The following is a 24,831-nucleotide window of genomic DNA, read 5'->3' as shown; positions in this document are numbered from 1 at the left end:
ATGATACTTTATGTGGAAAACACTCCACTCCCAAATTACTAGAACTCACCCAGCAATTCAGTAATGTGGCAGGATACAAAATCAATGCACAGAAATCAGTTGCCTTCTTATACACTAACAATGCAACTATAGAAAGAGAAATTAGAGAAATGATTCTATTTACAATAGCATCAAAAACCATAAGATACCTCGGAATAAACCTAACCAAAGAGGTAAAGGATCTGTACTCTAGGAACTACAGAACACTCATGAAAGAAATTGAAGAAGACACAAAAAGATGGAAAAACATTCCATGCTCATGGATCGGAAGAATAAACATTGTGAAAATGTCTATACTGCCCAGAGCAAGCTATACCTTCAACGCCATCCCAATCAAAATTCCAATGACATTTTTCAAAGCACTGGAACAAATAATCCTAAAATTTGTATGGAATCAGAAAAGACCCCAAATCACCAAGGAAATGTTGAAAAAGTAAAACAAAGTTGGGGGCATCATGTTGCCCGATTTCAAGCTATACTACAAAGCAGTGATCACCAAGACAGCATGGTACTGGCACAAAAACAGACATACAGACCAATGGAACAGAATAGAGAGCCCAGATATGGACCCTCAACTCTATGGTCAAATAATCTTCAGCAAAGCAGGAAAAAATATGCAATGGAAAAAAGACAGTCTCTTCAATAGATGGTGCTGGGAAAATTGGACAGCCACATGCAGAAGAATGAAACTTGACCATTCTCTAACACCATTCACAAAGATAAACTCAAAATGGATGAAAGACCTCAATGTGAGAGGGGAATCCATCAAAATCCTAGAGGAGAACATAGGCAGTAACCTCTTTGACATCGGCCACAGGAACTTCTTTCAAGATACCTCTCCAAAGGCTGGTGAAACAAAAGCAAAAATGAACTTTTGGGACTTCATCAAGATAAAAAGCTTCTGCACAGCAAAGGAACAGTCAACAAAACAAAGAGGCAACCCACAGAATGGGAAAAGATATTTGCAAATGACACTACAGATAAAGGGCTGGTATCCAAGGTCTATAAAGAACTTCTCAAACTCAACACCCAAAAAACAAATAATCAAGTCAAAAAATGGGCAGAAGACATGAACAGACAGTTCTCCGAGGAAGACATAGAAATGGCTAACAGACACATGAAAAAATGTTCACCATCATTAGCCATCAGGGAAATTCAAATCAAAACCACATTGAGATACCACCTTACACCAGTTAGAATGGCAAAAATTGACAAGGCAAGAAACAACAAATGTTGGGGCACGTGAGTGGCTCAGTCGTTGAGCGTCTGCCTTCGGCTCAGGTCATGATCCCAGGGTCCTGGGATCGAGTCCCACATCAGGCTCCCTGCTCGGCGGGAAGCCTGCTTCTCCCTCTCCCACTCCCCCTGCTTGTGTTCCTGCTCTCACTTTCCATGTCTCTGTCAAATAAATAAATAAAATCTTAAAAAAAAAAAAAGAAACAACAAATGTTGGAGAGGTTGTGGAGAAAGGGGAACCCTCTTACACTGTTGGTGGGAATGCAAGTTGGTACAGCCACTTTGGAAAACAGTGTGGAGGTGCCTCAAAAAATTAAAAATAGAGCTACCCTATGACCCAGCAATTGCACTACTGGGTATTTACTCCAAAGACACAAACGTAGTGAAAAGAAGGGCCATATGCACCCCAATGTTCATAGCAGCAATGTCCGCAATAGCCAAACTGTGGAAAGAGCCGAGATGCCCTTCAACAGATGAATGGATAAAGAAAATGTGGTCCATATATACAATGGAATATTACTCAGCCATCAGAAAGGATGAATACCCAACTTTTACATCAACATGGATGGGACTGGAGGAGATTATGCTAAGTGAAATAAGTCAAGCAGAGAAAGTCAATTATCGTATGATTTCACTTATTTGTGGAACATAAGGAATAGCATGGAGGACATTAGGAGAAGGAAGGGAAAAATGAAGGGGGGAAACTCAGAGGGAGAGATGAGCCATGAGAGACTATGGACCCTGAGAAACAATCTGAGGGTTTTGGGGGGGGGATCGGTTAGCCTGGTGATGGGTATTAAGGAGGGCACGTACTGCATGGAGCACTGGGTGTTACACGAAAACAATGAATTGTGAATCACTACATTAAAAACAAATGATGTATTGTATGGTGACTAACACAACATAATAAAATAAAATTTAAAAAATAAATAAATAAAATATTAATAAAAAAAGATCCTTTGTGTTTATATTCATGAGTCATACTGTGTGTGTGTGTGTGTGTAACTATCTTTCTTTTATATATTTTTAATGTTTTTGTTTGGCTTGGATATCAGGGTGTTACTGACCTCATAAAATGAGTTGATTAGGGCAATTGTCCTCTATTTTCTGAAAGATTTTGTATAATGTTGGTGTTATCTCTTCCTTAAATGTTGAATGTAACCATTTGAACCATCTCGGCCTGAGTTTTCCACATTTAAAACAGACATCTAGACATCCAAGGATTGTTCCTGATTTGACATTACAATCAACTAGCAAGCTTTGAAGAAATATGCCCCAATAGCAGAGGTTTAGATTTGATTGGTCTGTGGTGTTCCTAAGCATCATTATTTTTTTAAGCCCCCTAGGTTGTTCTGATTATACTCGGAGTGGAGAACCTCTCCTGTAACATGAAAGCTAGAGACAAAAACCACCAGAAAAGAGCAATCTGGAAGAAAGACTGTGCAAGTAAACGACAATTCTAAAAAAAAAAAAAGAAAAAGAAAAAGAAAAAAAACTACTACTGATATTCTCAAAGACAACAGAGAAGATACTGAGACCATGAAGAAAAGAACAGATGTTACGACTCAGAAGTTAAGTAGTACTGATTTCAAATACTGAATCCCCATATTTTCCTGGTTATGTGACCTTGAGCTAATTAAGTTCTTTGAAACTATTTCCTCACCTGCAAAACAACAATAATAATAAAATCACCTCTTGAGTTGCTGTGAATATTAAGTGAGACAACACTTGGAAAACAGTTAGGAAAGTGCCTGCCACAAGGTATTAATTAGTAGTATGTAGCAGTCACTCTAGCTGAAACTCCTTTCACGGTGACTTGTTAAATTGAATCAAGTAGGAAAAATGCCCTCAGCAGCATTAAATTAAATAAGCTAACTGGTGAAATTACTATCTAAATCTAAAAGGCACCAATGCATTAATGGAGAAGAGTGGAACAAGGGGAAAGGGTGTAAATTAAAATTAGTTAAACGTAGGGATGATTCACTTCTAAAATGTGTCCTCATTTATTATAAAAATTAGCTTGGAAGTTGCTCGCTCACATTTCCTCAGTATTCAGTACAAGTTCAAATTTGCCACAGAAGCCTGGACACTCAACAGCATCTGTGCAAAAATCACAGAACAAACCAGAAGAATGGCTCTCTGGGTGATCGTTCATTAAATATTTTCTTAAGCTTTAATCTCGTTTCAACTTCAGGATTCCCTAATTCAGTAAAGAGTAAAATAAATAACAATTCAATCTACAATTCTCTATTTCTGCTGCAGATTATTCAGACTTCTCAAGGCTAAAGGGAGGAATAAATAAAATAAGGCCTGGAAAGCACATGACTTGGTACATAACCCCAGCAAATGTTCACTGACATCATCATAATTATCGTTATGACTCAGGGCAAAACTAGCTAATGATGAACTTGAAATTCTTCACATGCAATATGAGAATGTTAGCCTGGAATAGCTCTGTATCCCCTATCTCAAAAAGTCCATTTAGAATAAGTATTTGGGATTCGACAGTTGTTTATTTTCAGTTAGCAATAAATTATGTTGGTAGATATCTGTAATGTTTATTAATACTAAAGATACGCAGAGTGTTTGCTCAGAATCATCTGACCAGCACCATTCATTACTTACCATAACATAGACCCGGCCAAAAATGTGAAAATAGCTTGTTGTTCAAGAGTTAATTAGACTAAGAGAACAGGAACATTCTTAAATTCTGACTTAAATGGCAAGATGCCATTCCCTGGCTAGTTCTTATCTATTTGAACACAAAATTAAAAAAATGACATCCTGCGAGGGAGGCCCATGTCCCATCAGCATCACACCATCTCACTTAAATTTACCTGCATGAGGAGTATACACATTGCCTTTTACCCTTTTGTGGGCTCTTAGACAAGGTGGACAGCAGTAAAGCTCCCTAAGTCTCAGAGAGAGACTAAAAATTACATGTGTCTTAGCTGTCCATAAGCTTTCTATGGAATTGTCAGACCTGAAGTTAATAGTGTTTAGATGACCAACAAAATGTGTTTCAGAACCACCTTTCCCAGAAATTGCCAATAAAGGAAAATAATAAAAGTTCTTAGGTTACAAAACACCAAGAGGAAATGGCCCACTTTTCATGCTGCATGACTTGGGAGAATATGAAAAGTCCAGTAACTGTCTGCTCCAAAAAATCTCTCCTGGCAATCAAGTAAAATCATCCTTCATAACAAGACATATTCTTAAAGCTCTGCTTAATGTCGTTTGCAGAAGGGGGCACCACGTTAGCAACAGCATCTTCAAATGGGAAAAAATCAGTGAGGTCATTACACGACAGGCATCCGGGCAAATGCAGGCAATTTTCTCCTTTTATTTATCTTTGTATTCTTAGGAGCATCTAGCCTACTTAGAGAAAGTAAAAACTAACACCAGGATAATAACAATCATCTTAACATTAGGTAAAGGGCCCGAAACTATTTATATTTAGAGCTATTCAAAAGAAACACACAATTGTACATGCTCACATCAAGAACCCTAATTTTGAGATTGCATCCCTACCTAGAAAATGTCTTTTGATGATTCAGATTCTTCTTTGTATGAGGGCGGCTTATTAGCTTTTAGATCAAGAACTTTTCACTCATGGACCTCCCTCAGCTGCCTGTAGAGACAAGCCATTCCTGCAAAGGTTCCCAGAAGATATATGCCCACCAAGAATTGTCCAAAGTCTTTACTACCAATGTACAACTAGTATCCAGTTGGGAACTTTATACTGGAATGTCAGGGGCCATTGTTTTCACCCATAGGTTAGAAAATGTCTGACTATTTTTTCAAATGCACGTGAATATTTTTTCCTTCTACTTCTATTGATGTGGGAAACAAAGGCAAAGGAAAATTAGATTTCCTTACTGCCTATGGCCCATTGACAAGTCCTTGAAACAGGTAGAGTAACTTTCCACTGGGAGATCAGCAGGTGCCCAGATGTTAAAAATGACCTTTTCCTAACAATAGCTAGCCCACTCAAGGTCTTGGAAACCTTGTTTCCAAAATTCCTTAGAGACTTACGCTATCCCTAATCCCCTCCCAACTTGAAAGTATTATAATCAGTCACCCATCACAACCCCAGTGCAGCTCTTTCTGTCCACAGTTCCTGTCCCCCTGCTTTAATAATATTTTTTGCACCGAAGACAGCTCAAGAATTCTTTCTTGGCCATCGGTTCCAAACCCCAACATTTCCTACATCACTATGGTGCTTTACTTATTCTTACTGAGCTTGCATTTCCTAAGACAATATCTTAGAGAGATTTTACCAAAATGAATCCATGAGATGGTTGCACTGATGATTACAAAACACTGCCATTTGAAAGATTGCCTCCCAAGTTGGGACAGAAGACCAAATCTACAACAAGGACAGTACCCTTTGCTAGCATTGCTTCTCTCATCAATAGCATTTTTCTTGGAAAACGCTTAGGTAGATGATTTGACTATTTGTACTGTGGATGTACCAAACGTCCACATGATTCTAATTGTCTGTCAAAAAGAAAAATCTTGGGGCGCCTGGGTGGCTCAGTTGGTTAAGCGACTGCCTTCGGCTCAGGTCATGATCCTGGAGTCCCTGGATCGAGTCCCGCATCGGGCTCCCTGCTCGGCAGGAAGTCTGCTTCTCCCTCTGACCCTCCCCCCTCTCATGTGCTTGCTCTCTCTCATTCTCTCTCTCTCAAATAAATAAATAAAAAATCTTTAAAAAAAAAAAAAGAAAAAAAGAAAAATCTTATTAGAAAACTCAGACGGCATTCGTTACTTTTACATACTGGTGGTTTTGTGAAGAAGATGTAAATCATTATGTAAACTGACTCTTAATGGGTGATTCACTTAAAGAATGACTTCCTGTTTTGCTATACAAATAAATAACAACTGCATTTTACTGTCAGTATAATCATCAAGGCAAGGACTCCTTCTGGTGTTAGATTGTATTGTAATTCTTCCTTTTTTTTTTTTTTAAGATTTTATTTATTTATTTGACAGAGAGAGACACAGCGAGAGAGGGAACACAAGCAGGGGGAGTGGGAGAGGGAGAAGCAGGCTTCCCGTGGAGCAGGGAGCCCGATGCGGGGCTTGATCCCAGGACCCTAGGATCATGACCTGAGCCGAAGGCAGATGCCTAATGACTGAGCCACCCAGGCGCCCCAAATTGGCCACTCGTTGATACCTCTGAGACTCAGCAAAATAACAAACTGATTTCCAAAAACAGCCTTTAGTATACATATGCATTATATATTTAGTATATATGTATATTTTTTTATTAATTTTTTAGAAAAGCCAAACGGCCATACTCCTGCACAAAGAGTTCAGCTGGGCCTGAAAAACAGCCAACCCTGGTTATATAATGAAAATTGACTGTGGCTCTGAAAGCTCACTCAGAAGCTTCCAGCAGGATTTCATCACAACGCAGACTATGGTATTTATATGGATGGGCTAGCTTAATAAGATGTTTCACCAGCTTCTTAACTTTCACTGCAAATATTTCTCTAGAAGCCAAGCCCTCCAATCCCGCTAATTTTGTGGGCTTGAAGTATTAATTATAGCTTAAAATCTACAAAAACAAGCAGAAAAAGCTGTAAGCTTCTATGCCTGTTGCTTTCCACACTGTTTGGCCATGACATTTTTTTTAAAGTCTGTTTTAGCCCCAGTTAGCAGGAAGTTCAGCATTTTAGAGTCAGTATGATCTATAGATCTTGAAATCTTCCACATATTCTAAGTCCTTAAAGAACCACTTGCCTCATTTTAAAATATATGCTGCATGATCAGGCTTTAAAACAACAAAGAGAAAAAATTCACTAAGCTAATGCATGAATCATATTTGGTTGAAATCTCAATTTAACCGAAAGTGACTTTTATTTTAAACTATTTTTGTGACTTAATCAAATGTCTATTCCTTTTATTAAAAGAAACAAACAAAAAATCTTTTACTGTATTCTACCAATTATATAATAAAGATCTTTTTCTAAACCTCTATTGTTATACATATGCGGTTCTTATATGATTGTAATCATCGTGTACATACCACATGATTGCTATTTATTATTTAGCAGAGTTCTCTGTGTATCTCCAAAGTTCACACATTTGTCAGATTTATAGGCTATAAAATATTTTATTGATATACCACAGTGAACTAACTCATTTCCCCATATTTGGGCATTTGTCGTGACTTTTACAATATATGCATTATGATTTAGTGGTGTAGTAGTTTCCTAGGGATGCCAGAACAAAGTACCACAAACTGGGATAGTTTAAAACAATAGAAATTCATTCTCTCACAGTTCTGGAGAGTAGAAGTCTAAAATCAAGCTGTTGGCAGAGCCGCACTCCTTTTAAACCCTTAAGGGGAAGATCCTTTCTTGCCTCTTCCAGCTTCTGGTATCCCCAAGCTTTCCTTGGCTTGTGGCAGCTTAACTCCAATCTCCATCTGTGTCCTCACATGGCCATCATCCATCTGAGCCTCTTCTTTTCTTTTTATAAGGACACCAGTCATATGAACTAAGGACTGCCCTGCTCCAGTATAACCTCCACATTAACTTAGCGTACATCTGCAACAACCCTATTTTCATATAATGTTCCTGGAAGGATATGAAATTTTAGGGGACATATTCCTTCCCAGTGCATGTACCCTGAACCATTATTTATACAGGAAAATAAAATGCCTTCACATTTTAATGACATGATTTCCAAAAATATATATGTATGTTATTTATCTTATCTAACCAGTCGGCAGTTTCTGTAAGAAAAAAAATTCTGTTTTTCATATTATTTTTTAAATCCTGATTATCCCACGGACATAAAATCCAACTACTATCCACTATATATGTAAGGGAATAAAAAGGTTTTATAGCCATCATATATTTAGTTTCATGTCCTCTAATCAATTCTCTTTAACTCCAAAGATAAAAAAATTCCCCCACAGATTCTTATTTTTGACAGAGGTTTCGAATGGAATAAATAGCTATTTATTCCTCAAAGTCTATAGAGGAGATCCCATATCTCAGAAGAGAAGGGAAGCTTATAAACAGAAAAAAAAAATTTGTATTTCACCCTTCACCATCATCAACATTCTACAAATATTTCTTGATCTTTAAAAAACTCCAGTGTACTCTTTCAAAAAACGCAACACCCAAAATGTAAGATGAGGATATAGTCTATTCAATGGGGGAAGAGTCTGAAAAGGCAAAGTACCAAAGTGCATCCATCAGCTTTGCAAACATCCTATGAGAAAGGGGTATCTGACATATATACTTCCTTCAACCAACTTTTTAAAAAGGAGTAGACTTTGAACACCCTTATCCCTTTCCCCTCAATTCATTCTCTGTGAATATGTCAGGACATGTTCTCAAGGGTCTTGAAATAGGACAAAACTCTGTGTGAGGGGAAATGAAGAGTGACACCATATTTATTCTGAAGACTGAGATCACTAGTAAAATATTACAATCTGTTGTTTTTTCATTAAGACTATTTTTAGAGCAGTTTAAGGTCATAGCAAAATTGGGGGGAAGGTACAGACATTCCCCATGTTCCCCACTCACCCCTTGCCTGCACACATGCACAGCATTCCCCACCGGGTGGTACCTTTGTTACAGTTGAATCTACAATGACATGGCATAATCAAAATTCACGGTTTACATTATGGTTCACTTATGGTGGTGTACATTCTATGACTTTGGACGAATGTATAATGACATATATCCATCATTATGGTATCATACAGGCCATTTTTCACCCTAGAAATCCTTTGTGCTCTGCCTGTTCATCCCTTCCCCTGCTCTCCAATCCCTGGCAACCACTGACCCTTTTATTACCTCCATAAGTTTGCCTTTTCCAGAATGTCATGTAGTTGGGAATCAAATAGTAGATGACCTTTCAAATTGACTTCTTTCACTTAGGAATATGCGTTTAAGTTTCCTGCATGTCTTTTCATGGCTTGAGAGTTCACTTCTTTTTAGCACCGAGTAATATTCCATTCTCTGGATGTACTGCAGTGGATTTATCCCTTCACCTACTGAAGGGTATTGGATTGTTTCCAAGTTTTGGCAATTATGAATAAAGTTGCTCTAAACAATTATGTGCTGGTTTTTGTGGAGATATAAGTTCTCAATTCCTTTGGGTAAATACCAGAGTGTGATTGCTGGATCATATGGTAGTAATTTGTTTATAGTTTTATAAGAACTTGCCAAACTGTCTTCCCAGAAGCCATTGGCTTGCTTTGACAACAACTGGGAAAAGAATGACCCTTCACTGGAGTAGTATCAGACCTTCACAAACACCAGCAGCTGTTCTCTGGATAATGCTAATTATGTTCTGTAGATGATTATATTCTATAGTTTTAAGTTGCTATCCCCCTCCCCCCCCTTCAGGTGATCCTGAAGTCCTACATAATCACTGTGAACCTATTATGCTTGTGCTACACATCTTACCTCCAGTAAGTCTCAGATGTGAAACATATATACTGGTAGCCTTTTCTATTTCTAAATGACATAATCACTTTCACTGGAAAACATTTTTAGGAATGCAAGGTCAGTGACCAAGGCTGCACTTCCCCAAATGACAGCCATGTCACTTCCAGAGACAGGACACTTTCAGAATGAGAGGCCAAGATGAGGCCTGCCATTTGATGAGGAATTGGAAAAATGAGCACAGTTGCCAGGGAGCTTGGCTCTCCAGAAACAAAACACTTGTCCCTTTTTTTTGTTTTCCCTTCTCAATAAGGCGAGTGAATTCTCAACTTTAAGGTATGCAGATAGTGTTCTATTTGTTTTGGAGGAGTTAGCGTTAACTTTTCACAGTTGGGACTGCTAAGAAGAAAACAGGGAAACAGAAATAAAGAGTTCCCCAGGAAATAGACTGCCTACAATCAGAATTCTAAAAAGTTCATAAATAGCTGTTTCCCTGATATTTCAGACAAATATGGAGATCTTTTCTTAGATGATGGGGGGAAAAAATATTTCTGAGTTATTCTGGTGCGTTTACTAATTCAGCTGGATCCAATGTAAGAAGCGAAATAATTTCATTTTTTAATTGGCAATTCTAGGGGCCAAAGTAACCTAAAGCAACAGCAAGCTAGTCTACTTAGCCAAGACGACAGGGTCCCAATTTCCCTGTTCCACCATTCCTTCCCTGTCTGAAAAACCTTCTCCCTACTCTGAGGCTACTTAAGTGGCATGTATGGCTCTTGTTCCCTTCACTTGATCTATTCCCCCCTCCCGTCTACTCATGGTTTGATTCCCCACCATAACATGGCTCTCTCAGAAGATGCCAATGACCTGCGAATCCTAAAATATCTCCGTGCAGCCTTTCTCTTGATGACCAATCTCCTCTTTCTGAAGCTCCCTTCTGTCCTGGCTTAGGTCGCTTTTCTTCCAACTTCATCTCTGATGATTTCCTCCAGTGTACTGTGCTGAGAGCTGAGCTTCTAGGCACATATTACTTACGTTTATTTCCTCATACATCCACATATAATGGTCGAGTGCCTTTTAAGTGCTTGAACTGCCCTGGGTTCTGACTTCACCTCTCTTTTCTCTCTTATCTCTATAATTTCTCCCTCTGCTATTTCATCCAGACTCAGCTCTGTTCATCACCTCCTTTTTGGCCACGGCTTTAATACATATATCCTTAGCATTTCTTTCCTGGGCTTGTACAATAGGTTCTTCAATGAGCTTCCTGCTGACACTTTCACTAACTTCCTTCATCCCATAGAAAGTTGTCTTCCCCTTTCCCTCTTTCCCTTCCTTTCTCTCCATTATTTCTCTACTATTTAGGATAAAATGAGTTTCAAAAATCCCCCCAATTTCTACAAAGAAGAAAAAAAACTGCAAAGCCAATACCCAAGGTCAACTATTTCACCTTCAGTGGGCTTTCTGCCAGAGTTTTCCCAGTATAGATTTTTTTAAAAGGAGTCAGGGGAAGTGTACTTTTTCAGCCTTCAAAGATCAGATAAATCCCAACTATTTAAACTCTTCCAAAACATAAGGAAGAAACCTTTCAAATACTTTTTTGCAGTCAGCAAAATTCTGATAAGAAACCTGATACAGATAACCCACCAAAATAAAACAAAACACAAAAGAACAATGTATCAATCTCACTTGTGGAAACTAAAAACACTAAATAAAATATGAGCAAATACAGTCAAAAATTAAAATGCCCAAAAAAAGAGTGAAAAAATTATTTCATATACAGAACTTTATTGATTTTAAATAGGACATTTATAGGACAAGAAGACATTCTAATCATTAACTCAAATAATGCTAAATAAGACCTTTGATACAACCCAAATTACATTCCTACCTAAAAAAGAACTCTGAGCAAAAATAGGAGTGAATGATACTTCCTTGACATGATACTGATGTTCATCTGATCATCATGCTTAATAATGAAAAATGAGGGGCACCTGGGTGGCTCAGTTGGTTAAGCAACTGCCTTCGGCTCAGGTCATGATCCTGGAGTCCCAGGATCGAGTCCCGCATCGGGCTCCCTGCTCAGCGAGGAGCCTGCTTCTCCCTCTGACCCTCCCCACTCTCATGTACTCTCTCTCATTCTCGCTCTCTCAAATAAATAAAGAAATCTTTAAAAAAAATAAAATAAAATAATGAAAAATGAGAAAAGTTCCCTTGATATCAGGAACAAGAAAAGAAATTCTAGTTTACTATTGTTTGCAAACACCAAACAATGCGTATTTGTAGGTAATATGCCAGGATGTGTGCAAAATTTGAGATTATCAACAGAAGGAAAAACCTAGAAACAGTAAGATTTCACTCAGTAGTTTTGCATAATATTCACAAATAAGACTGATCTGTGGTTTCCTTTGGAGGAACTATCTATCGAATAGTGTTTTCTGGCTTTGCAAATGGAATTTCGTAGTGTTTCTTCTTTTTGTTTTTAAACCATTTAAATAGACTGAATATATCTGATTTTTGAGGGTTGAACAATTCACGTGTTAAAGAACAACAACAAAAAAGCAAAACCCTATGCCTGAAGAAAACCTGGTAGGAACCCAGTAAAATAGTTACAAAGTAATTATATATAGTCAATAGTTTTTTTATACAAACAATAACTAAGCACACAATACAATGGATTTAAAAGTATTATCCATAATAGCAAAAGTCTATGGATAAATCTCAAAAGGCACGTGTAGAACACATACACACCCCAAAAAAAGAGAAGGAAAAAAAAAAAAAACTTCAAGCTTCTGCTGAGGGCCATACAGGTGATAAATAAGTAGAAAGATATATCATGATATTTTATAGGAAATGTCAATAATGTAAAAGAATATTAAAAGTTGAATTTCTAAATTTAATGAGATCCCAATGAGAAATAAAGAAGTTTAAGACTGAAGGAAGCAGGGCTTTAAAAATCATGGCTATGCACACCATGTATCTGATAATGGGTTAATATCTACAATATATAAGGAACTTTATATATATAACTATATAGATATAGATAGATATAGAAATATACATATCATACAACTCAAGAGCAAAAAAGTCAAATAATTCAATTAAGAAATTGGCAAAGGATCTGAATAGACATTGTTCCAAAGGAGGCATATAAATGGCAAGCAAGTACATAAAAAGTTGCTCAACATCACTAATCATCAGGGAAATGCAAATCAAAACCACAATGAGATATCATCTCACAACTATTATCAAAAAGACTAGCGATAACAAATGTTGGCAAGGATGTGGAGAAAAAGGAAACTTTATGCACTATTAGTGGGAATGTAAATTAGCGCAACCACTCTAGAAAACATAATAGAGAGTCCTCAAAAAATTAAAGATAGTACCACTCTATGATCCAGCAATTCCATTTCTAGGTATATATCCAAAGGGAACAAAAACAGTATCTTGAAGACATATCTGCACTCCCATGTTCATTGCAGCATTTTTACAAGATATGGAAACAACTTCAGTATCCATTGATGGATGAGTAGATAAAGAAAATGTAGTGTGTATATATATATATATATATATATATATATATATACATACACACACAATGGAATATTATTTAGCCTTAAAAAGGAAAGAAATCCGGGCGCCTGGGTGGCTCAGTTGGTTAAGCGACTGCCTTCGGCTCAGGTCATGATCCTGGAGTCCCGGGATCGAGTCCCGCATCGGGCTCCCTGCTCGGCAGGGAGTCTGCTTCTCCCTCTGACCCTCCTCCCTCTCATGCTCTCTGTCTCTCATTCTCTCTCTCAAATAAATAAATAAAATCTTTAAAAAAAAAAAGGAAAGAAATCCTGCCATTTGTTACAACATGGCTAAACCCAGAAGGCATTATCCTAAGTGAAATAAGCCAGACACAGAAAGACAAGTACTGTTGGATCTCATTTATATGTGGAAAAAAAGATTAACTCGTAGAAACAGAGTAGAAAAAAAAATAGAAAGAAAAAAGAAACAGAGTAGGATGGTGGTTACCTGGGAAGTGGGGAGACGTTGGTCAGAGTACAAACTTTTGGTTATAAGATGAGTAAGTTCTGAGGATCTAATGTACAAAATGGTGACTATAATTAATAATATTAAACTGTCTACTTGAAATCTTCTGAGTAAATCTAACAGGTTCTCATCACAACAAAAATAAATAAAAGGTAATTATGTGGGGTGATGGATATGTTAATTAACTTAATTGGGGTAAATATTTTATAATTTATATGTATATAAAATCATCACATTGTACACTTTAAATTGTACAATTTTCTTTATCAATATACCTCAAAAAAACTGGATAAAAGGAGAAAAATTTTTAAATAAAAATTAAAATACTTCATAACTCTGAAGTTCACCCGGAAAAATATATATGTGAAAATAGCTACGAGAACCCAAAAAGAGAGAAGTAACAAGCACTGTCAGCATTTTAAAATATTTAACATTACAGTATTTAAAAGAGTATCATATTGGTAGAGGAATGAACAGACATAGCAATGAAACAGAATCCAGAAACAGATCCAAATACCTATGGGGATTTAGTCTGTAATAAGGATGGAATTTTTAAATAATGGAGTAAAGATGGATTATTTCATAAAAGGTATTTGAAAGTAGAGTAACAGTTGGAAAAGTTAGCTGGATTACTACTTAATTACTTACAACAAAATTAATTCCAGAACAATAAAAGGCTTAAATTTTTTTTTTTTTTTTTTTAAGATTTTATTTAGTTGACAGAGACAGTGAGAGTGGGAACACAAGCAGGAGGTAGTGGGAGAGGGAGAAGCAGGCTTCCTGCCGAGCAGGGAGCCCGATGCGGGGCTCGATCCCAGGACCCTGGGATCATGACATGAGCCGAAGGCAGACGCTTAATGACTGAGCCACCCAGGCGCCCCTTAAATTTTTTTTAATGAGACTTTAAAGTAACTAGAAGAAAGCAAGTGAAAACTCAGAAGACACAAAGGCAAAATTTGTTCTACTTGATAGAATAATACACTTTATCACTTTTTCAGGCAAAGATGCACTAAACAAAGTGAAACGACAAACAAAGGAGTAAAAGTGCATGTGTATGGAATACCTGTGACAAAGTGCTAATTCTAAATATGTAATATACTTGACAAAGTGCCAGTTTAATAGGAAAATACGCTATCTTTGTTTTAATTTTCAGTTCTGTAATTATAAAGGAAGTCGAGCTTCTTTCCATGTGTTTATTGGCCATTTATATTTCTGAGCTGTTTTTAGGGATAGGGAAGGGGAAGGAACTAAGCAAGGATGTGGTCTCAGTTAGAGTCTGGCTTCAGCCTGGTCCCACCGGTTGCTGTAGAGCATGAGCTGCACCAGTTACCTCACCTTGAGACAAAGGGGGCTTGTTCTTTTGTCCCATGCCAGTCAGTCACTGACTAGGGGCTAAACTATCTCTTGAGATGGCTCCCATTCACTGAGGACAGTTCTTGAAAAAGGGTACAGTTGTTATCTCATTGCAGCTACACCACACTCAGCTGGGAGGAGGATGCATGCCCTACTAACGGGGTTCTGGGAACGGGGGCAACAGCGTCTCCCGCCATCACCAAAATAATCTCACCCTGAGCTCCAACCACTCAAGAACACTTGAGTGTTCTGGGATCTGAATAGATATTGTTCCAAAGAAGGCATATAAATGGCCAACAAGTACATAAAAAGTTGCTCAACTTTTTAAATATGCCTGGCACATCCATTATTCCATGCCTTTCCCGGAATAACTTTTCTACCCTGTCCAACTATCTAAATCCCACACAATCTTTGATATAGCCCAAACCCTTTTACATCTGCGAAAGTTCTGTCTCCTCAATTCAGAATGTATTAGCCCTATGTCTCCCATTGGAGTTTCTTCGTACCTCTCTTGTGGCATTTATTTTGTGTGCTTTTTAATACAGTTAAATGTTCACATTTTCTTGCTCCCAAATCAAGATGGAAGTCATTCATTTCATCCTGCAGTTTGTAACAAATAATTAGAAGCTCGGTCTTCCTCAAAAGTTTATAAATGCCTTTGGTGTGAAAACGGAGTCTTAGTCCTTAGTACCTAGCATGAAACCCAGTGAATGTTTGTTGAATTGAGTTGAATCAAGTATAATACCAAAAAAATAAAAAGGAACTGTTTTTCTATCTGGCCCATCTGGCATGGAAATAAAAAAAATTTTTTTTTAAAAACCTGATTTCTCATTTGCTGGCTTTCTTTTTAGTCTATTCCTCTCTTTCTTTTGTGATCCTACTAACCCTTCAGTATAAACATTTTATTCACTCTGTTCGGATTTTTTTCATGTACTAACAAATAGCATAATTCAATTGACTGCCCTCTTTATAATTCAACATTTTACATCTTTTAATGGTGATGATTAAGAAAACAAAAGCTTTGTGTTCTGTTTTTAGAGTTTCCCCATCAATTTTCTTTATTATGTTGAGGTCATTTTACCTCTCAGAAAATATGTGACCCACAAATTTGTTTGAAAAGCATTATCTTTTCAAGGACCTCCCCTTTTTTTTTAAGGACCTCTTATATTAGGCATTTGACATTCCCTTTTGATGTGGATACAAAACTTGAACACTGTGTAAAAAGTGGACTCATTTATAAAAGAAACAATCGATGCCATTATTTCTAACATGCTCGATTTCATAGACATGGGGATATGGAGTCAGAGGTTATGATCAAGTTTAATACTTGCTTAAAATCCTTTAATGGTTCTCCAAGGCTCATAGGACAAAGTGCAAACCTCTCAGTATGGCCTGCAAGGGCCTCCACGACTTGTTCTCTGCTTTATCATACAATATCACCACAGCTATAAAAAGCTACTTCTGTTCTGCCAAACTCACTCTGTGCTCTGACACCTCTCCCTGAATCTTTAAAATACTCTGTTTCCGGCACCTTGGGAAACATGCCAACACTCTCATATCCTACCCCCTTGTACAGTTAGCTCCTACTAATCCTTCAGGTCTTAAGACAAGATATAACTTCCTGTGCTTGAACTTCCCAGATACCCCCAATTGTTTAGATGTCCCTTCTTCAGGCATCTAAAGTACTCTACTTGAACTTAGCAGGCTAAATTGTCACACCTATTTCCTGATCTGCAATTTCAAATCATACCTCCCTCACCCAGCATTATCCATCCCTTTACTCTAAATCTATTGTTTGTTTTTCATAACATTTGTCACCTTCTGACATACCATAGAATTTACTCAAGGTTTACTCCTGGCCATGACAGAGTTACTGGTATCAAATTAGCACTACTGACATGAACACCTATAAAACTAGAAAAAATATATAGGAAACAAATATTTCCAGAAACTGGACAACCGGCAGCATACATTACGATCCCTACATGAAGGAAAATTTCAAGGTGAGCTCCACAATAGCCTTGGCTTTCTGCCTGGAGGCACCTTCCAGACTATAGTGCCGGCAGGTGCAGCCCAAGCAGAGCATGGTGTGGTCTTGCTGAACTGAGGAGACTGGACTTCCAAGCTGCTGAGCTGACTGGAATTTGCAGGAAAGAGCTCTGGAGAGGAGACGTTTGCACAGAGAAAGAGCTCCAGACATGTTCACAGGGGTTCCCATTAGTCATCAACTGAAAGCTAAACTGGCTGTGCACCTGAGGGCAAGACTCCACAAAGCCTGGAAGAAAATAAGTGTCAGAGAACAATGAGCTGAACATAGATTCCAGAGTGGCACACAGCTGGGAGCTCACTGGAATTCTGACCAGCCAGCGACTTGTGGGAAAATATCAAGCAGGCTAGTGTCCCTGCAAATAGGGTTGCAGAAGGAGGGAGCAACAGGGACAGAAAAAAATACATTTTTTTTTTGAAAAAAGAACGGCTGAGAAAAAAATACAAAACCACCAATCAAAAAGGCTCAATTAACCTTAAGCAATATTTTAAAAATCAAGAAGAAACAAAGAAAAAAAAAAAAAAGACTACATCTAGGCACATTCTAATCCAATGCAAAAATAAAAAATCTAAAAGGCACCAAAAGAAAGAAGAGAAAAGAAAAGACACATTCCAGGGGACCAGTGGTAAGAATAACCAGTGACTTCTCACCAGAAACAATGCAAGCCAGAAGACAATGTTACATCGACAAAGTGCTGAAAGGAAACCCTGTCATCCGTGAATTACATATCTAGCAAAAAATATCCTTCAAAAATGAAAGCAGGCTAAAAATATTTCCAGATGAACAGATGCTGAGAGAATTTCCACAATCAGATCTGCTCTACAAGAAATGTTAAAAGAGTTCCAGGCTGTGGGGAAACGATACTGTGTGGAAAGTCAGATCTACATAAAGCGACAAAGAGCACTGGAAATTGAAAATATGTGAGTAACTATGAAAGTCAGGCAAGGAGGAGTCCCCACAGGAGAAGGGCGCAGCCTGAAATCAGAGGCTGAGAGGAGCAAAGAAGGCCTCTACTACAAGAAAAGAGAGAAATAACTAATTCCAAGACTGGCCCAGAAAATAGATGAACCTAGAGCTTTTGTTGTTCCAGAAAACAAGGAAGTGGTCAAAGGAATAGGAGCATATGTCAAAAGGACTCAGAAGCTAACTTGAAAGCCAGCAAAATAATTTCGAGCAGCAAATGACAATCATTGATTATAACTTGTTGATTACAATGAGAAACCATGCATCTATACAGTATAAATAAATGAAATTCAAAGCTTATGAGGAAATGGAGATTTGCTTGACTCCAAAGTACATCCCCATAAAGTACTTATTAATTATGAAGAAGAAAAAAGCAACTTAACAGTTGGCAGACACCCTCTTAACCAAGTAACCAATGTGAACATCATCAGTCATGGGACAAATTGAAAATTGTGTGTCACCTTATACAACACAATAAGAAGAACACAGCATGACTACTATGAAATTGCTGCCAATGAACCATAAGAGAAAACACTGGAGGAAAAAAATCAAAGTACAATTCCACAAAATAATGACCTTTATTTTTAAAAGTGTCAGGGTCATGGAAATCAAGGAAGGACTAAAGAAGTCTTCCAGACTGAAGAGACGTAAAAACTAAAGGCAACAGATGATATTGAAGTGGACCCTTTTGCTCTATATAGAGGATATTTTTGGGACAACTAGCAAAACTTGATTGAGGTATGGACATTACGTGACAATAATAAATCAATGTTAATTTCCTGATTTTGATGAGTGTGTAGGAGCATGTCTTGGCTTGTAGGAAATGTGTACTGATGGAGAGTATAATATAAAATATATATACATATATAATATAAAAAACTCCAATGAAAAGGCAGAGATTATCAGACCAGATAAAAATCAAGATCCTAGTATATGCTGTCTACCAGAAACACACTTAAAAAAAAAAAAAAAGATTTTATTTATTTGACAGAGAGAGACACAGTGAGAGAGGGAACACAAGCAGGGGGAGTGGGAGAGGGAGAAGCAGGCTCCCCGCTGAGCAGGGAGCCCGATGCGGGACTCCATCCCAGGACCCTGGGATCATGACCTGAGCCGAAGGCAGATGCTTAACGACTGAGCCACCCAGGTGCCCCAGAAACACACTTTAAATATAGAGAACTTATTCAAATATTATGTTCATTGTTTGTCTTCCCCCAGTAGGATGTAAACCCATGAAGACAAGGATTTTTATAATGTTGCTCTCTCTTTCTCAAGATCCTCAGAACTTAGAATAGAGCTTAGCACAGAGTAGCCACTTAAAATTGTTTGTCGAATGAATAATTAAATATTCCTTTTAGACCATAAGCTCAAGGCAGGGCCCATGTTTCCTACATCACTGTTTCCCCATGGCCTTTCTGTTAGAAATCCCTCAATAAACATTGGTAAAATGAATTAAAAAATTAAGAACAAAGGCATTTGCCTCACCACTATGGAATCAGGCTAAATTCACATGGAATTTCTTGCTGTTATCCGAAAAGAAATTAAAACAAACAAAAAATTAAGTTAAGCCATTATCTATTAAACACTGAAATGGCTGCTGGACTATGGAGACATACATTTTAAGTTATCTATTATCTGCTCCCACCTCTACCAAAAAAAAAAAAAAAAAGAAAGAAAAGAAAGAAAGAAAGAAAAGAAAAGGGAAAAAAAAGAACTATAAATGGAAACATTTTACCAGGTTTTTTATTTCTACTGGAGCAGATATCCCAGGTATTGATTACCAGATGGTCATGATAATGGCCATGAAACTTCATTAGCACTAAAAATGCTAGGCCCAGCAAAACGTTGCTTACAAGGTTTTAGGTTTCTTATACGATATACTGATAACATGAATTAAAATATCCTTTTAAGTATTCCCTGCCCTGATTTTATTCTTGCCTGTAGTTCCATGCATGAGAAAAAAGAATTCACCTTCCCATTGCAATCCAATATAGATTAAACCAATTTTCTTTTTCCATAGAAAATGGAATTATTTTAAAAAACTAAAAAATGGGAAGTAATCTCAATTTCTTTTAAAAAAAACCTTTGACTAGCTCTGTATTTTGTGACTAATGCAGGCACAGAGCCAAAAGCTAATACTGGGCTCAAAGTTGCCACATCCATGCTCATACTCATTAATCCCTTCCTTCTTCAGACACTAATGTAACATTGTAGAAATTAACATTTTTAACACTTTGAATTGGCTTATTACACACATACCAAAAAGGACACAAATCATAAATGCACAGCTCAATGAATTATCACAAAATGAACAATGGACACAGCTGTGTAACCAGAACCCAGGTCAAGGAATAAAACATTATTAGCATCCCCAAGGATAACCTGGTCTCCCAACCACTAGGCCTTCCTCTCTCCCCAAAGATATTCCCTTTCCTGACCTCAAAGAAGATAGATAAATTTGTGCCTGCCTTTGTATTTCATATAAATAGTATCACGGAGTATGTGCAATTTTGGTATTTGGCTTCTTTCACTCAATATTATGTTTTTGTAGAGATTAACTTTTTATCTTAAATTGAAATCCTTATTGAATTTTGGGTGATAAAATATAATCAAATATCATCCCTGACCTCAGTCTCTTTACAAACATGAATTTTAGCAAAATATAATTTTACCAAACATTATAAAGTCACTAAAACAGTTAGATATTGAGACTAAGAGTAGCTAAATCAGGTATTACGAAAGGTAATAAAAGCATCCAAACTAGAGCTCAGCTCAGTGACCTGCAATGCATTGCTGACTTTGTTTCTGTTTGTAAATCATTCTATCTAAAAATTATTGTGGGCATATTAGCATGATTTTTTTTCCAGGGTTGCTCTTTGGTGTTAGATTCGAAGCGGCTTATTTGTAGAGGGAACCGTGCATCTGTGTATACTCTATTGGTCCTTCCCTGTCATTAGGCTGTCACTGATACTATAGAGTTTTACAGATTACAGGTTTCGCCTAAAGCTACAGTCAGCTCTCTCACCCAGTAGTAATTGGATAGACAGATTTGGCTCAGCTCAGCAAGTCTGTACTTCTGTCTGCAAAAGAAGGTCTGCATTGAAAAGCAGTAGCCTGGCCAGGTCAGGATAAACAGAGCTCCGTGGGGAAGTTTAGAAAACCGCTTTAAAGAATGCTTTTGGTCCTGTGCCTGCATCTTTACCAACGGAATTTCATAGTTTATGGATACATATGCATCGTTATAGATTAAAAATAATAACCAAAAATATAGGCTTCATTTAAAAAGATTTCTAAATTCTAAATTTCAAAAAGTTGGCTTCATTAAAAATGGATGTTTTCTAACTTTCTGCATCCACGTACACACAAACCTTGCAGCTGATATTCAGACCGTGATTTTTATTTGTTTTCGGGATGTACCATTGCCAGAAAAGAAAAAGAAATTGCATGGACGCTACAAGCTGCTGTTTAATTTCAAAAACTCTAAAATCTAAAGTTAATTTGTTCATAACAAACTTGTTCTATAATAAAACTTAAATCTGGAGTAGTCTAAGTAATAAATTTATGTTCAGTGTGGGAGAGCTTATGACACCATGAAAACCTCCACTTTTTCACTTCATAAATTTACTGCTATATTGGCCCAAATATAAGGCTTAGTTAGGCTGCCTTAATTTTCAAAAGAGAGGAAAATTTCAAGTTGCAAAAATAAACTCTGTCACACAAAACTTTCCATTTCTAGCTCCCAGGGCAGTGGAAGGAGTGGAAATGTGCCCTGATACCCCTTCCTTCCTTTTGTTTTCCGTGGTTCCAGCTAGTGTTACTGATACTGAAATTTAAATACAATTGCTACCTTAGCAAGCCAGCCAGTCTGTTAGAAGTTGCATTCTGTTACTCAGCGGGCTCCAAAAAGGGGCTAGTGTCTCTCACAGAGTCAAGCATTGTGAGAAACAAAACAGCTTTTGAAAAAGGAGATTTTAAAACAGATTTAAGGTGATTTAATCACCTCCCTTCTCCAATTCTTCCATAGCCTCTCTCCTCTCAGCAGCTCCGAAGGGAGGCTTGGCAAAGGAGGAACGGGTAGCAATTCCTTACAAAAGTGGTGCAGATTCTTGGGAGCTGTTGCCTGCCCTCATCCATGCCAATTCTCTAGCTTGGAGAGGAATCCTGACCCTCTAGACAAACAGCACTTCACGTGTGAATCCTAGCTTTCCATTTGCCGATCTGTTTCACGCAAGTGTTTGTTTGTTTGTTTGTTTTTAACCTCTCCAAAAGACAGTTTCATCATCTGTAAAATGGGAATGCTTTTTCTTACCTCCCAGGGTTTTTGTGAGAATTAAGTGAAAAATGTAACTGGAGCCCTCAGCACATAAAAAGCACTAATAAATATTAACTATTACGACTAGAGCCTTTGGAACAACAGGATGTAGCCCAGGCTGCTACTGTCCGCCACAGACCCATTGTCTTTGTTTTCTGCTACACAGCTAGAACTGTACGGGTTCTCGAAGGGAGGTGGGGGCACATGGCTGAGCGCTAGCCAGCAGAAGGTAAAAATTATGTGCGCCACTGGCGGCTCAAAGCTTTTAAGAAGTTAGTGCCCTCTCCACCTTGTTTTTCTCCTTACACTTAGATGCAAAAGATGACAAGTCCCTATGGAATGGAGGAGCCACAGAGAGGAAAAGCCAGAGTCCCAGAATAACTGCATGAAGGAAGACAGCCATTGTCACACCCCAGCCAAGAACAACTTCCCTGGATTGTTCTTTGTGTCGTTATTTATTTGGGGGTCTACTTGTTGCCTCAACCTACCCTGACTAATTAAAACAGCTATAGAGAACCAGGATTCACATCTTAAAGTACTCTCCACCTGGTGGGTCAGGAGTTCTCAACTATAAAACAAATGAGAAATTTTCAGTTGATTAAAGGTCTAGCTTAACCTTGCACCTTCATATTTCTATGTAGTTTCTCCCTTGAGCTGAATCTTCTTCCATTACTGTTCACTCTGCACAGCTCCCAGATATATGTGCTCCCCTTCTGTCTCCGTGACCTAATTTTCCTCAAGACAGCCAAAACGAGGTGCCATTTTTGTGTGCTTTATTTAAATCCAAAGTGCATATGAAAGCAAAATAAGGAGAATCCTAAGAATTTCGATAAAAATGCGTGTGAATTTTATTAAGCATAAAAGCCCTGTAGCTACTTAACCTGGATTCTTTCCTATTGAGTAAGGGACAGGTGGGGCTAGGTAGGGAGAGATAGGTAGCAGGCCATGGGATCAGGCTCACAAAATTCAAAATGTGGGAGATGAAGGGAAACCAGAGATAAGGGAACAAACCGGACCATCCTATCCTAGGTGTCAGAGGTGGGGTCTTGTTGTAACAGCTACTTGTGACCAACCAAGAATTACCGGACCCTAAAAAGGAAGTAAGCCATTGAAGGTGTTATCACTAGTCCTTACTCAATGGTGCTATCAACAGAGATGTTAAAAAGATTTAAGTTCACTGGTTTGCTTTCTATAAAACACCATCCCTAAAAGCCCTCAGTGGCAACCCTGTCGGGACCCCTCTGACTCCTGAGAACTTTCTGTATCCTTGCTTAATAAACTTCTATCGCTTTACTCACTCTCCTTTGTCCGTGAGATTCATTCTCTGACTCCGTGAGACAAGGACCTCGCTCTCCCGCATCACTGTTTGGTTCCTGGTCTTGAGTGGTGAGTGCCATCTTGTTTCGCCTGCCGAAGAGCAGATGATACCTAAATACACAGCTCTGTTCAGAGAAAAACACGTTTCCTGTGGAATACATTTCCTGATTCAGTCCTCCCCCACCTTGCTTGTCTGGGTACCTAGGACCTGCCTCCACTTTGCAGGATAGATCAAGTTTACAGTCCATGGGTAAGTCAACAGTGATTGAATGCCTTGAGCCCCAATGAATGATGTGACCATTCCCAGCTCCAATAATAAGCTTCGTTTATTTTCTGAGGTACTCTATTCCTAAAGTCAGAGATTATTAATATCACAAATGTACAATGTTAAAAAGGTCGTGCCACAGGAGTGAGTCGATCCAGCTAAAGGGCACACCTAAAAATGCCCTCACAGTATAGGCAGTGCACAACTACCCAAGCTTCACCTAAAACGTATGGGAATCCATAAAGGAACCATTCTTTCTCTCCAGCTCCATGACAATTTCAGAACTTCTTGGCCATAAAACAAAAACTATCAGTGGTGGAATTATTCAATTTACTGCAGATTAATTAATAACCTAAAAGTATCAACTTTAAATAAAATAAAATCAGCTTTAAGTAAAATATAGGAACACAAACTGTGTCCTATTTCTATAGCCTGTTATCAGTGCTAATGCTAAATCAGGGTTACTTTATCTGTATAAAATACTTTGGAACCAAAACAACAGCAAAATCTGATTTTCATTATCTAAGGCAACTTCTCCTGTCTTTAGTCTTTTAAAAATAGTTATGATTTCTCAAGCGCCATATATAGTAGATTCAAAGAACCTCCAAGCCAATGTATATCTGTGCCAATGATTTGAAAATAGCAGAGGGGACTTGGTCAGCTATGACCAGAAAATGCAAATTGGAAGGCAGGTTTGGATGATTAAGTAATTGCTCAAGACCAACCTGAAAGCAGATTTACATTTTAGTGCATTCCTAGCAATGACAAACTAAGATCACAACCTGCTTTGCTAAACAGAGTAGCTTGATGATGTTCTATTCACATCCAGGAATGAAAACTCTGACATCTC

At 37.9% G+C, this 24,831-nt stretch overlaps 1 long non-coding RNA gene across 2 annotated transcripts in view; it reads right to left on the bottom strand.

The window, feature by feature from the left end:
- The window catches only part of LOC144381864 (uncharacterized), a 39,808-nt gene that overhangs the window by 12,003 nt on the left and 2,974 nt on the right, over window positions 1-24,831 (bottom strand). For both annotated transcript variants that reach the window (XR_013447904.1, XR_013447905.1), the window contains exon 2: window positions 23,698-23,806. This is a non-coding gene — a long non-coding RNA (uncharacterized LOC144381864). The remainder of the gene's footprint in view (window positions 1-23,697; window positions 23,807-24,831) is intronic.

Source organism: Halichoerus grypus, chromosome 1 (assembly GCF_964656455.1).
Source record: "Halichoerus grypus chromosome 1, mHalGry1.hap1.1, whole genome shotgun sequence".
Lineage (NCBI taxonomy): Eukaryota > Metazoa > Chordata > Mammalia > Carnivora > Phocidae > Halichoerus > Halichoerus grypus.
Note: the sequence above shows the minus strand (reverse complement) of the source record. Positions and strands in the feature narration are given on the sequence as shown.